The sequence below is a fragment of the Myzus persicae genome, unplaced genomic scaffold (genome assembly GCF_001856785.1).
Source record: "Myzus persicae strain clone G006 unplaced genomic scaffold, MPER_G0061.0, whole genome shotgun sequence".
NCBI classification, from domain to species: Eukaryota; Metazoa; Arthropoda; class Insecta; order Hemiptera; family Aphididae; genus Myzus; species Myzus persicae.
This window is the reverse complement of record NW_019101546.1, coordinates 396,012-410,900: the sequence shown is the minus strand read 5'-3', so window position 1 is coordinate 410,900 and position 14,889 is coordinate 396,012. Positions and strand designations below refer to the sequence as shown.

Below are 14,889 nucleotides of genomic sequence, written 5' to 3'. Positions count from 1 at the left end.
CACACACACACACACACACACACACACACACACACACACACACACACACACACACACACACACTATAACACATACCGACGTCGAGAAGATCTTATCACGAAAATCTGTGCCATGACACGTATAGGACAACGTACGTACCTACCTACCATAGTTGGTGCTACGGGACGGAGGTGACGAGCACATTGTAATATTCTCGAGATGATTTGCATATACCAACCAGATGGGGCCTAGAAAAACGCCAATATACCTATTATTCGATCCGAGACGTGAGACTTTATTATTACGTTTCTCACTCATGTCAATAAATTAAATATTAAATTAAATAGTAGATGGATTGTTATCATAACACGGGTATACTCTATAATAAAGAGTCTGTATTACAGCTACTGCATTCGCGGAGATGACGGCGGTACTATGGAAATGACGTGCGTGGTATCTTAAAAAACGTACGCGATCGAGTAGAAGGGGAAAACGGCTCAGCGTGGAGAGAAGAGGTTCAGAAAAATAATAATAGCGACTGAGAGGATTTTTACGGCGAAAACAAAAATAATTCGAATAAGCCCTCCCCCCTCACGGCGATAAGCCTACTACGGAATCATTTTTTTTTTCACTCGACGTCGTCGAGGGGATTTCGTCAAACCGCATATTTACCGACAGTGGTTAATTCTGTGTTTATCAGAGGGAATTATCGATAGTAATTGCAGGTTAATACGCCACGTCGCGTCAAGATTCAAGCAAGCATATACATACAATGCGTACATATATATTTTATATACATACATTTTATCCGAGGTATTGTAGGGAGAAATCTCCCCTATATTGCCATATTTTTTAGCGCCCCAGAGTGGCGAGGGCATAGAATGAAAAGAACAATATTTTTTCTGCAAGTTAACTCAATATAATATAGAGATTTTTATCGACCGTAAGCCACAGCGCAGGACCCCGCATATATTATCACGCCATCGTACTTAATTCTAAACACACATCAATAGACAGTAAAACACACAACATACGTTCAAAATTTCGACTATAGTCATGAAGTGCGTTATATATTTTGTGATTTTTAGTTTAGGTATTTTTTAACTTATTTCAAACGGCTACACACAATATCGCTGTTTTCATGGGTATGAAACTCATTCAATTTTGAATACCGACCAATATTATTTTTCAAATGCATTTGAAAAGTTAAAAAGTTGGCCAAAGATTTACCGCGGTAAACTCGAATACTTGATGACGATGAGATTCACGCCGTGGATTTAGACGATTAATGATTGTTATTCTATATTGGTCGCTACAGGTCATGTTCACACCCATTTTTTTCTTTAATAATACAGTTCTTCAAAATCTGGTCTTTTGAATTTTTAAATTTATTATTTACTTCCATAAGGACCATATTTCAAACTATTGAGATTTATTGTACTACTTAAGGATTGTCCTGTGAATATACAGACGTCTGTTTTCAAATGAGAATACGCCTTTTCTACTGTAAATTTATAAATTAGAGAATACATTTTCTGAAAATTATGACGTATCGAAATCAAACTTTGAACGTGATGCAGTTTATGAGTTATTTAACTTTATCTACTAAGAATAATAGGTCGATAATGGAATTGAAAAATTAAGGAGCTATGGTGATTTAATAATGTAATATTACTATATCAACATAATATTTTTAAATATAATTAAATACTATATTCAAAAATCCAAAACTACATCTATCTTATATATTTTTTTAAACCATTCTTACAGATTATTATATTTAGCATCATAAACATTTTTTATAACTGAGAAACTACTCGTTTAAATTTAAAGAAAATATTCACTAATTAATTTACAGTAAAATTTGGGGGGTTGTCGTAAATGTGTATTGCCACAGAACATTCTTTAAGTAGAAGGTACACAAAATCTTATGAATTTGAAAATATGGTAATTAAGGATTAGTTAATTATTCTTTTAAGTACATGGGTACCTATTTAAAAATTAAAAAAATCAGAATTTGAATAAATTCATTATAAAACAAAAAAAATGGGGGTGAGCATGGTAGGTAAATCACCTTATTATAGTATATGATTATTATATAATGGTCCTGCAGATTTCCATCAGTGCTGAGGTCGGCCAGCTTTCCACAAAATACATGCCTAAACACTGAAATAGTGTGCTATTAAGTAATATTTAGCGCAAGAATCCACGGGGACGAGATAATAATATGTCGTAAAACAGTATAATGTCTAGTAATATTATAATGTCATTGTGAACATAGGAATAACGAAAACGATGATGACCACCGACATTTTAATAGTAATAATCGGGTTGTGCGCTTAAATCTTCGAAAAACCTTTCGTGCAACGCGAGAGGATATACGTTTTAAATTGCAACTAAAATTAAGAACAACGAGCGTAACACGATCGAATTAACCCCATTTTTACTGCCATGTTATTATGTACTTATCAATTATAATAATATAGTTTTAATAATACAGCAACTATATTTAGTTTAAAACGCTTGATTTTATATTGTTACCATTATACCAAGCCGCCTGTTGTACAACTACACAGGTATATACACTGAATCACGCGAAAAAAAACTAATGCACGTTGTATAAAAAACATAGTACTTAAGTCTTAAAAAATATTTTAGAACGTTTGCAGTGGTGATGCAACGAAACGAAAATATGATAATAAAAATCACTAACCCCCGATCTCGTCGATGGCTTATTGTATTTGACTGCGTGCACAACAATAATTACGTACGCTTTAACCTATATATTATATATACGTACGCAAGGAATATATTTGTTAAAATATGTTTATTAACATATCGCAAGCAACAACCGAAATCGACATCAGCGATATACCCAAGCGTTTAACTTAATAAATAAACTTAATAAATAACGAGTTACTTTTAATCAAATCTAAGTTACGTTAATTTATAGATAATTAAATAATAAATAACAAAGGTAATACAATTACTATTGATGATAAATATTGCATAAACATTTACTTTTTATTATTTTAAACCATATAAATTCGGCTATTCAAACAATATTAAAAAATAGCTTAAGTTAATAGGTTAATTGCAAGTTTTCATATTACTTTTAATTTGACTGCGTTTAAAAAAAGCAAAACGTACGATAACTAGTAACTTTAAACTTTTCAAAATATTTTCTTACAGCTTAAACTAACTCAATTAAAAATGGTCATTAACTTGCCCAGGCTATGCATTGTTTGAAGTATTCGAATAATATACGGTGTGGTTTGTCTCGTACATTTTATAACAATATGAAGTTGCATATTATATTTTATAATATTTCCGATTTTGCAATACGATTGCAGTGGTGTATACTATTACGATTGTTTGCACAGATGTAAATTTAACGTTTGGGGTATATATATTTATCAATTTTACTCTCACGTGTATAACGAAAACATACCCCTAAGGGGCCGGTTTAGCGCCGTGAAGATAACGGGGTGGGAAAAGCCAAAAAGGATGTAAATCATAACTGTCCGAGTGTTTCGAGTATTTAGCGTCCCGAAGGGTTGCAGCAGGAAACCTTTTCGGGGGACGGTGAAATTATATACGTTTTGGAGTACATGGGATTTCGAGTGTTTTACCGCAGCGCGCGCGTGGGGACCGGAAGCACACCGTTTTCGTTGTAGACACTTGTCACGGGATTTTATTATATTTTTATTTTTATTTTTTTTAACTCGAGAAAATACCTTTTACGCTGCCCTTATTCGTTATGCGAGTGAATGTATATTTTATGTACACACATTTTGAAAATACATTTAAAAAGATACTATTTTTCCCAGTTAACACCATCAACTATTTAAAGACATTATTATTACTTATTAGAATTAAGCCCGGCAGTGGTTTGGAACCATAAAACATTTGTTCTGGGACCTAGGAGTAAAGGCAATATTATAGCTTTGATCGTTTTGATTTACTATATTATTTTTTTTTTTCTAAGAACCACACCTACACCGGTACCGAAAAAACCCTTATTATTATAAGGTTCTAATACCAAATTTAAAAATCGCACAGACCAATTTATTTTTTAAACGCATACCTATTTAATGGAAAATAGGTCGTAAATAGTTTTCTCGCAATTCACATAAACCGTATTGAGTGTTAATATAGCAATAAAAATTGATAAAAAAAAATAATAAACAATAAACAATGCACATATTAATATTTGGCACTCGTAAAGTATAGAATCGTAAACGGCTATAACATGAAATATATAACATTTATTTATTTATTTATTTATAAATTTAATATGTTGAAAACAAAATTGATTACACTTACAATTTGTGTGTACACGTTATACACCAACTGTAAATTAGATGAACATATTATAATAATATCTAACCTGACCTTGTTACATCAAATCATTACTTATAAGTTATAAGCGGTGTATATGTTTTGATCCAGTATAAGTTATGATTTTTTTTTTTAATTTGAAAATATTTCAAGTTTAAAATACCCCTGCTTGTACGTCGTGATATATATTATTATTATTATTATTCATCACACTCGATTGGCGAACCTTGGAGCTGCCAAAATACATAGCAAGGTAATGGCATGGGAAGCACACGAGTTGCGTCCCAAAAATTCCATGACTCAATTCGTGCATTTTAATTAGGGATTCCTAAACAACTAACAGTTAAATAAATAATAAATAAATGACGATTATTAGTATAATCACAGGCCAATCAAAAATGTGTTTATCAAATGTAATACAAAAGTAAATAAACGTTGAATCACTTACATCTAATTAAAATCAACATATTCCATAATATAATAAAATAAATAAATAATTATAGTAAAAATTAAATCAATGAAAATGTCACTCAAAAATTACGTTTATACTTATAAGATAACGTTTCTAAAATATCTAACCTTGTTATATTATTTTCATTTACAGATGTAGTGCCTATAGGTAAAATAAAGAACTTGTTTTTATTGTAAATGACGAACAAAATATGACGAACTTGCTTATTACTGCTCATCAATAATATTTTTTATGGAATCGAATCCATCATCAAAATTTATAATATTAGGTGCCTACGTAATATAATATATCGAAACATTATATTAGAGTACAGGCTAATATTAAGGGACCTAGGAGAACCCCAGAAAAATAAATGAAAATCCTACCACCTAACCAATATAGTGGTACGCAACTCGTGTGTACCTTTTTTGCGGGACGCAACTATAAGGTGTCCCGGTGGCACGTCCTGCCGCCCTATATATATTCTATACCGAGGTATAATATGCGAGACGTGCAGGGGCTACTGTGGGATAAAACATAATATATTATATCGGTTAAAAACCTCTCCTAAATATATGTATACACACACACACGTCCTGATCCCTGTAATACTCGACCGTATACGCATGTATAAGATATTTTACTATATATATATATAATATTATAATGTGCATATACACACACGCCGGCTCGTTGTACACATTATACAAAAGAAACCGTGGTCGTCGTCGTCGTCGTCGTCCTTGCTGCAGGACCCGTGCAGGAGAGGTCTTCCTCTTGACCCCTCGGCGTGCGTGTGTTTGCAGCGGTGTACGACGTGCGCATAAGTTATGCGAGACGCGGTGCCGCCCGGTGACCAGTGGATTTATGGAAATAACCCCAAGGCCGCACATTTCCTCCAGCTACGCGTACATAGTCCCTTCTATGTATGTATATACATACGAGCCACACTATTTATCATATCGCGTTAGTGTACATATACATAGGTCCCTCTCTGAGTATAATATGTTCATGATATCACTCGCATACCGCCCAGCGCCTATTATATTATTATTATTATTATTATACGTACGACGTGTATTTTATTCGGGAAACGTCGTCGTCGTCGTCGTCGTCGTCGTCGTGCAAAGGGTCGGTGGCGGTCATCATCCCCATACGATCGCCCAACGATTGTTTATACGTACCTATATATATATAATATAAATAGGGAGGGCACCTGCGCGACGTGACTTTGCAGCTTTATATATACAACCCCCTGCGGCCCCGCTCCTCGACCCGAGCCGTTGTTTCGCCGCGAAAGGCCAAAAGGAGGTGCGTGTGTACTTTGGTATAATATCGCGGCGAGTTATTGAAATCGCGGTACCGCCAAGGGATGACCGCCGAACTTTGTACCTATACAATATAATATATTATATAACACGAACACGAAGCGTCATATCTCCAGGATAATTATTATCCCCTGGTATTGTCCTTCGACGCGCCCGCCATAAGTACATGCGCTGCAATAGCACCTCCAATAACGGTGACAAGAACTGCATTATTCGTTCGCGGGATCAATCTACACGATATTATAATATTATTACGAACGTTGATTTATTTAAGATGTTCTAATAAGCGTATATTATTCTGTATACAGTCGTCTGTGTATGAACTAGAAACACCAGTATACCGTGTTTAGTAGGTACCCCACATATTGTGTTTGATTAAAACCGATTATTATTGAACGACTTTATCTTTGTGTGATACATTGTACGAGTATACCAATAAAACTCAACGTTTGTATCTTTATTGCGCAAGTTCATAGAAAACACAGGTCGAAAAATCAAGGAGTAAAATATTAAGGAATCTGGTTTACATTAAATGGCAGATATAACGGTTATTTTAATATAACCACCTATAGTGTAAATATAGACAATATCGATGTGACAAACTTAGATACAAGTAGCTAGGTACATTTACTGTAAAATATAATATTTTCTATAGCTGCTTCAACATATTTCAGTTTAGAATAGGGTTGTATATTGTACATCTTAATCTAATACGGGTTTTAAACATAAATACCTTGATGGCTCACATTAAACAACTTTAATAAATTACTAAATTTTAAAGTAATACTTATTTTTTATTTTATTTAATTCTAATTTGAAAATTTAACTATAGCTGATGCAATTGAAAAAATGTACCAAGCTCTAACTTCCAATAAGGAGACAATAAAAAAATAAAAATTTTATTTTGCATTTTTTTTTTTTTTTTCAAAGGAACATTTTCATATTATACGTCATTTTTGTCAAAGTGCGGCATTTTTCTCGAATTTAAGATTTTAAAGAAAATCAGTTCAAAAAAAAAAATTGTATTATTATTATTTATGTACCTACTTTTGTTGTAACTAAATTAACAATGTAACTGAAATTGTTTTTATTTATATTTTACTTTTTAATTATTATCTTAATAATCATAAAATTAGGTTATTATCATCTAAATTTTTTGGGACATTAAAGAATTATTCTTTTGGTCATTTTTGATACTTAATTATTAGATCATCAACATCCTATATCTAAATCAATAATATACGCCATGGCACACCCACGATTATATTATTATTATATTGTCCACCGAATATAATATCATCAAATACTTTTCTATATTTGTTTATATACGAGGCGATGCCGGCACGGCGTCTGCCTTTCAAGGAGCTGAATCCTTGTAACGGGCGCACATCCGCAGGAGTTTGAAGGCTTTCTCCACTGCAACAGACGATTCTAGCTGAAGTGCAACAACGTCTGCCACGTAGTGCACCGCTGCAGTGGCTCGAGGGTAAATCCCGCGGGAATTAACATAAACGCACGTGGAAAAAAAAATTACAATGTTAATCACGATTGAATACGATGCGCGGTGACACTGCATTATATATTGTTACAGGATCGTGTCGTTATTATTCGCATATTATATTATTACGTTATGATAGCATAATACAAATAATAATCGGATTTAAAATAATAATATTAATATCGCGCGCTCTATTCTATTCCGGCCCGCGGCGGCGGTGGCGGAACTGCAGTTCGGCAAACTTTTCTTAATTAAAGGCTCGCGCTCGACGGCATTGCGTTCACTTTGAACGGGATTGAGTTTCGGTGAAATGATATTATACCATATACATATATACGCGCGACATCATATATTACATGTGTGAGTGTGTGTGTGTGTGTGTGTGTGTGTGTGTGTGTGTGTGTGTTTAATCGTGATCCCTCGCTATTTTGGACCCTCGACTCTCGTCGTCGTCATCGCCGCCGTCCTTAACCGTACTAATGACAACCGTCGCTTTTATGTACACACACAAACACACACACACGCACACACACACACCCTAGAAATCTCTGTGTGCATCCCGTGTAATATTAATTAACAAGCGCGGTGTACGTCTTCCCTCTTCCGAGCGCTATACGACCACCCCCGTCACTAGCGTTGCGGTAAATTTAATTCGCTAATTGATACGTCGACGATCCGACTTTGTCACCGACCGCGACACCGTGGCGGTATCGAGCGGCCATTTCGTAATAATGATAATAATAATAATTTATGTGTATTAATAAGTGTATCATTGCAAGAATAAACAACTAGTTGTTATTGCTCCTGCACATTCCCAAATATTATATTATGATATTACTTAAGAGTCGAGGTACAAGCGAGCACATATATACTCGTAATAGCTATAGGTAGGTAGTATAATCTGTAATCTGCGGAAATGTCCACATTAAAAAATATGATGCAGTAAATGACTGACAAGAATATTTTTTTAATCGTGCAACTAAGAAATCTAATTTTAATATTTTTCACCGGGATATTTAGGTGCCTGTATTGTATTGTATTGGTTGAATTATTTTATTATAATAGGTTAGCGAAAAAAAAAATTACATGAAAATCATTGTTTTCGGACTATAGTTAAAAGGAAACATCCGGAAAACTTCCTCAGTGGTATATTATGTGCTGTCGATGATTACTATATTATTATATTAAGACCTAAGTTATCTAAGAGAGATGATGGATAGAGATGATGAGTACACTATACGCATAATTTGCCTCAACAATGGAGAAGCCTGTCCCGAAGCGGTGTAGGTCGTAAGCTCGTAACTCGTAATCACAGGGCCGCACAACTACAACTGATGATGACAAAATACCAGTTTTTGTTCCTGCGCACTCTTATTCTCTCGGGTGACTGAGCAAGTACGAGTACCTATATTCATAAGTCATAAGTCATAACTAAACATGCGTTTAATTGTTCAACATGATTTCTCTTTAACTGGAAAAATGTAAAATAAAGCTTAAGAGTTCTTACCATTATAAATTTATATTAAACAATTTTAACCGTTTTTCTAAAATATAATTTAAACTAATATGTGTATCTACACTAAAATACTGGTGGCCACAACTTATACCTCCCAAGATATTATGAACTGCAAATAAGAAACATCGTCCTTTATGTTGAAGAGTAAAAACGTACTTTATACACATTGCAAGATGAACAAATAGAAATGTATAGATTATCCATAATAGATATGTAGGTAGCATAATACATAATATACATTTTTTTTTATGTGTTTCTGAAAAGTTATATATTATAATTTATAACATTATGTTTGAACGAATTAAATCACCACATAAATACGGTACACCTGCGTATTACATATTAAGACCTACACTATATCAATATACATATAATATATGTACACGGTTTTAATTTTGAAAAATGTTTGTTCGTTTTAAGGAGGAAATACATAACCGTTTTAAATAATTAAGTGGCAGATTTCGACAAAATACGATGGAAAAAAAAACGTGACAACGGTTGTTAAATTTCATATCGGTTAATCCGATGCAGGTGATTCGATTAATTCTCACGTTTACACGTAAAATGTAGAATACAATATTACCTATACACGTATATTATTCTACCCATAGGTATTACGTAATGTTACAATGTTCGGCGATGACGATTGACGATTGTAATTAAACAGGGGAAACGTTAACCAAAACCACCTGCGCGTACACATCATAATAATAAAATATTATACACGCGTATTATAGGTGCATACAAGCGTACAATGATACAACAACTGTATCGTGTCGCATATTATAACTACACGATATTATTATTTATTACTATTATTGCGGCGCAGTGCCCGACCGGGAGATATGAATCTGTTTTGCGCGGTCGCGGTTAAAAGTGATGACTTCCTATCCGCTCGCAGCGGACGTTGACAATATCATTATATTATAATAAAACGCACTGCACGTAATACTATTATTATTATTATTATTATTATTATTATCATCGTACATAATATACGCGAGTATGTTGTATATCATGTTATAAAAATAATAGTAATAATAATATATTGCAATGTTCGTGTGCATAGGTACATATGCGCCATGTACATGCGGACTGCAATTTATAATAATATATTATATACAATTCTTATATAGCCGTAAAATAATATAATATTGTAGAACACTGATCGGTCGGTGGTCATTACGTTAGTACCCGAACTCGATAATAAATTAACATTTTACCCACATTAATATTCATCGTATTCAGTTATCACCATAACTATATTATATGACTATCATGATGAAAGAAAAAAATGGTTTTAATTAAATTAGGAACGTTTCCCTAACCTAACCTTACTCGTGCTCCGGGTTTGACGAATCTTTATTAGCAGGTACGTTTATACTATGATGACTTTAAAACGGTTTTCTATCAACGGATACTCCATTATTCTTATGGGTACTATAATGTCTTGAATTATTTTACTTACCAGTAAATAAACATAGATATCTATAGTATCTATAGATCTAAAACCGTTTTGACACCATCGCAATATTGTAAACGTAGGCACTATAAAGTATATACTATTAAATTATATTATATAATTTACATATTACACGACTATTATGTCCAAAATGCTAAAGGGCGTTGTCCGCCTACTTTTCTCTAATATCTATATAAATTGTATAACATTATTTATTATAGGTGCAAAATGATTCTTTTAAAGAAAACGCTAATTTTCTCGAAAATGATTTACGTTATTGAAAATATCTTATTTGTATGTTAACTTAGTCTTAATAAAACAATAATTCTAATTAGAAATAATGTATTATTTTAATTGTTTTATCTTTTTCATTATTTAAGTTTTACTTTTTATTTGTTAAGTTACTTTTTTGAATAAAAAATTACATTTTTAATTTTAATTTCATAATTTAATTTAAAATATTTTGTTAATAATGTCAATACATACAAATTAAATATCAGACAAGTTATATACTATAAGTTATAACTTATAACAATTAAGTCATGGTTTTTTATATCTTTTAATATCTTAATTATTGATTGTATGCAGTAACTTATAAAGCATACGTGAATAAAGCATAAGTGAATTGTGTAAACTTCATCGATCCGCAAATCACACATCAATCTCGATTTTCATACTATAATCTTTATACCACTGGGGATGCAAATCAAAACGAAAATTAAATTCGGACTAGACAATAAGATATTAATAACTTATTTTGATTTCATATAAGTAGATTATACATTTTTTTAAATAAAAAACATATGTTTTTATTTTTAAGAGAATATTTGTAGGACTTCTTTACAAAAATCTGGACCCTATAGTTATATCCATTACGGTATGGTTACATATAATATGTAGGAACCTGTGTGGCTGTACATTATATAATATTATTATATTATGACTGATGTGCAAGTTTAGAGATTCGATTCGCCGAAAATAGAGAAATACTGAAAACTATCTATACACGTTTAATATGGAATAATATTATAATTGTATAACTAAATAATATTCTGATGTTCGGAGATGAGACAATTATTTTCATTGTAGTCGACGTTCAAAGTTTCCACATTAAATTTGCAGATGCTCATGAAAAGGGAGTTGAGTAATCAAATAGTACAGAACGAGTTAAGTTAATACTCACTTTAATAATAGAAGTGTGATGCAGGTATTGATTACAATATCAAATTGTTACTATAGGCGCTTTAAATATTTTTTTTTTTGTAGCCACAGACATGGTTGGAATTTTACGATATAAAATGTGTCTGGAAACATTCTATAAATCACTAAGCAACTTTTAAACCACTCATGTCTCATAGAATTATAAGTACATATAAATTAAATTTGTTTTTTCTCCCCACATCTCCATCGTGGCATACAATCCTTTTCCATTTCGCGAGAAACTATGGATCGCGGTGCATTTTTAAACTGCAGAATTCATGGTAATTAAAGTTTTTTTATTTTATTGTACCTGTTGTTTTCAAATAACGTTTACTAACACATAAAACGCACAGTTGATAAGTGAATTGTGCAAACTTCATCGATCCGCAAATCGCACATCAATCTCGATTTTCTTACTATATAGGTCCCAATTTACACACAAATAAAATTTATACCACTGGGGATGCAAATCAAAACGAAAATTAAATTCGGACTAGACAATAAGATATTATAAAGACGTGCGAAAAACGGACGCACCTATACGTGGACAATATAATCGCCTCTAGATATTATTTTGATATATAGTTTTGTACCCCATATCTACGGAGACCTGATCGAAATATACTCACACAAAAGTTCCCACGTATCATCGTGTACAATATAGATACGCATAAATTTCATTTCAAATATAAAACGTCGATATGACACATTTTGTATTATACTCGAACGGCGGCGGTTTCTATTTTTCGAAAACCGGAATTCATCACGTCCCGCGAGCGTTTCCCTCCTAGGGTATAACATTGTCGAGACCGTTTTCGGTAAACCGGAACGGATAACTCCTCTATACTATAATATGTGCATAATAATAATAATATAATGCGTACGATTTCCTAATACCTATACAGTATACATACACGCCGTGGCCGCCGCTGACGGATTTTTGGGGACGAATAATATATATTTATTATGCGCTCTCCGTATAATGCCCATTAAACACATTTTTAGTTTTTAAAAACGGTGTGCACCCCTTATGCAAAATTTTCTTCGGATGTACACGCATATTGCAGTGGTTTAAACCGCGCGGATATAGGTATACAGCACACACACGCACACACATACACACGCACTGACCGTGGGACAATGGGAGGCCGCCGCGGCCGTCGGGACGTAAATAAATCATACACAATGGACAACGGTCTCTCCTCGTCGTCCAGCCCAGCGATCGTATATATATACGCGAGCATTATAATAATATGGTATAGGTACCTTGGCTGTTTTTCCCCGTCGTCCGACTCACAATATATATGTATACGCATATTATATTGTTATAATAGCAGTAATGGTAATAATAAGACACTGACCGTTTTGTTGTGTCGTCGCTTTGTGCTGCAGCTCCTCCGCGAGTCGGTGGTCGTCGTCGTCGTCCGACGGATATTTTCGCATATTGTATCGATTGGATTTTATTCAAATGACGGTCACCGCGACGATCATACACCTATGCGTAAATAATAAAACACATTATCATTATTGTTATTACAATTTTACATCTCTTTCCCTGCAGAACCGTCCCGTTCCCGATCACTGTGCATAGCATTTCCCAGGGTCCAGGCTGCGAAAACCAGTATATTATTCTTCCCGACCGGGATGACCACTATCCTCGTATCAGCGTGTATATTATTGTATTGTATAATAAACTTGTGCTCAACTGTACCGCGGGCCATACATTACAACAATAATAATAATAATAATAATAATAATAATAATAATAATAATAATAATAATAATAATAATATGCATCACAAAGGTCTTACGTATATGCGCTTCGATTTTAATAAATCCGTTTTCCGTGACCGATCCGCGAACCGGTCGCACTCGTTTTCAGACCCGTTTATCATTTTAATATAGTATCATGGTTTGGACGTTCGGTCCGTTGCATCCTGCTGCAGGAGATCATAGGGTCGACGGTGATTCTATTCGGTCGGTGGTCGCTGGTGTACTAACTTACGCAACATGCTCCGCACCGCGAAAGTCTGCGATAGTAGTTGTTGACGACAATAACCTGAATTATCATGGTTTTTTTTATATATATAGAATTTTCGGCATCGATCGATTGCGAGGATCGATCAGGAGCGATTTCGATGATAATAATAATAATAATAATAATAAATAGCAGGTAAATGTCGACGACGAAGTCTTTGTAACCGCCGTGGTCGTCGTTTGTATATAATATTACAATAGGATATTATTATTCTTTCCGATGTATCTGCAGCGTCGTCGTTACAACAATAATTAATTATGTGGCTGACGTATGTGTATACGATATTGAATGTCATATTATGTAAGACTATTGTCCGTGCCCCTCGCGTTCAATTAATGAATAATATAAATGCACGACTGTGGCCCGATGTGAGTTTACTGATCCATAGAAAGAATCGTCGCAATAAAGCTACATTTCAGCAGTTTTGACGAATTATAACCGCAAGCGAAAAAATGTCAAAGTGAGGAATCTCGCGTACAAAGGTGTAATGTACCGCGAAGTTGTCGACGACGATCGTTAATAAATAAGTTTTTGGTACCGGAAGGCGAAAACAAAACCGTATATAAACAGAATAATATTTGGACACGACAATACATAATTTTATAATATTTCACAAAAATAAAGAAACGAACAACAATTATTATAGACACATAGATCCCGCCTTGTCTCAATATCGGTATACTATATTATCATAATATAGAGTAATCGTTAGTTTTAATATAATACAATAAAATACAATTACGACCGTCGCGCGTCGAAGATCTATACAATTTGTCGGTACGCTGCACATGCAGACGATTTCACGTTTACGATCGTGTCCGAATTTAATTGTTGCACATATGTATACATACGTTTTCTAATGGTCATCAATTATTGAGTAACGTCCAATGGGTCGTATATTGCACACGTTGTGTATTATATTATTGTTATTATATTATGCGCAATAGACTACTAAATTAAACCAATATAATATCAAAATCGAACACTGTTGATAATATTACATTATTAAATTGTACGCTGTATAACCTTTCGAGTGTATAATATCCATATAGCGGGTACATGATAATAATATGTTA

General features: G+C 33.4%; 1 long non-coding RNA gene across 1 annotated transcript in view; it reads right to left on the bottom strand.

Moving 5' to 3' along the window:
* The window catches only part of LOC111029474, a 17,660-nt gene extending 3,844 nt beyond the window's left edge, over window positions 1-13,816 (bottom strand). The window contains exons 1-2 of the long non-coding RNA XR_002604018.1: window positions 13,587-13,816; window positions 13,137-13,480 (exon numbers count right to left, since the gene is read on the bottom strand). This is a non-coding gene — a long non-coding RNA (uncharacterized LOC111029474). The remainder of the gene's footprint in view (window positions 1-13,136; window positions 13,481-13,586) is intronic.
* Between the last annotated feature and the right edge of the window lie 1,073 nt (window positions 13,817-14,889).